Source organism: Papilio polytes, unplaced genomic scaffold (genome assembly GCF_000836215.1).
Source record: "Papilio polytes unplaced genomic scaffold, Ppol_1.0 DF821845.1, whole genome shotgun sequence".
NCBI lineage: Eukaryota > Metazoa > Arthropoda > Insecta > Lepidoptera > Papilionidae > Papilio > Papilio polytes.
The window spans coordinates 166,299-167,190 of NW_013527359.1; the positions used below are offsets into that span (position 1 = coordinate 166,299).

At 35.4% G+C, this 892-nt stretch overlaps 1 protein-coding gene across 1 annotated transcript in view; it reads right to left on the reverse strand.

Annotated features, from left to right (window-relative positions):
• LOC106107746 (protein FAM102A) overlaps nucleotides 1–892 on the reverse strand; it is a gene marked incomplete at its 3' end in the record, with an annotated part of 34,338 nt that overhangs the window by 17,906 nt on the left and 15,540 nt on the right. The window lies entirely within an intron of this gene.

Genomic DNA, 892 nt, shown 5'->3' on the forward strand with positions numbered 1-892 from the left:
AACCATGTTTATTCCAGCACCTCTTTGGAGCTGGCTCGTTGCCAAGTTATTTACTAGATAAACATCTTGATAGTTTTCGGAATTGTTTAGAGTGGGTCTCTTCCGAGAAAACCCTATCATTTTTTATTATGTCTTTAAGATTCCCCCTCTATAAAATGTGATGTACTTCTTTACCATTGTCAGGGATGTTACAACACGGCCTAGCTGTTTGTCTTTCGCATAGGAGAACAGTTTAATGTTTCAAAGATGATGTCACAATATGTGAAATAAAGTGGTAAAAGTAGTACACAGGTGCTTGCAGCCACACCATTTACCTTCTACAAAACACTGAACATACAGTATAAGCTATTCTCACTGCGATTTATAAAATTCTGTACAGTACATGTTTGTGTTTTAAAATGGCCAGCTACAGCACTGAACTAATCTTTATTCAATAACTACAAGATAATGCTGCAACTTCGGATTTTATTAAATAGCAAAAACTAGTACGGTTTATATGAATTTTTATAACATTTTGTATGACCAACTTTTAGTTGCAAGGTCAGCCTCTGAGATTACTTTGCCCCCGACACGAATGCGTGTGGTTCACAGGTAAATCGCACAAATGTGTTAGCTCAAAGTTTACTCCTGTCGGCTGCTTTTGCTGTTAATATAAATATCAATTTGATTATATCTGCTCAAACATTAAACAACTGTAAGTTTTATTTTCCATTACCTACAGGAACTACTCGGCGTTAGGATAAAAGAAATACAAACGTATCAGATTGTAGGGAAAAAATAATATTAAAGTTGAATGGTACGCTAGTAACTTCTTTTTCGACCCGTAAGTTAGACACTTTTGTAAGAAAGAGTCTATGCTTCTTCGTACACAATAGTCACATGCTAAACTAGG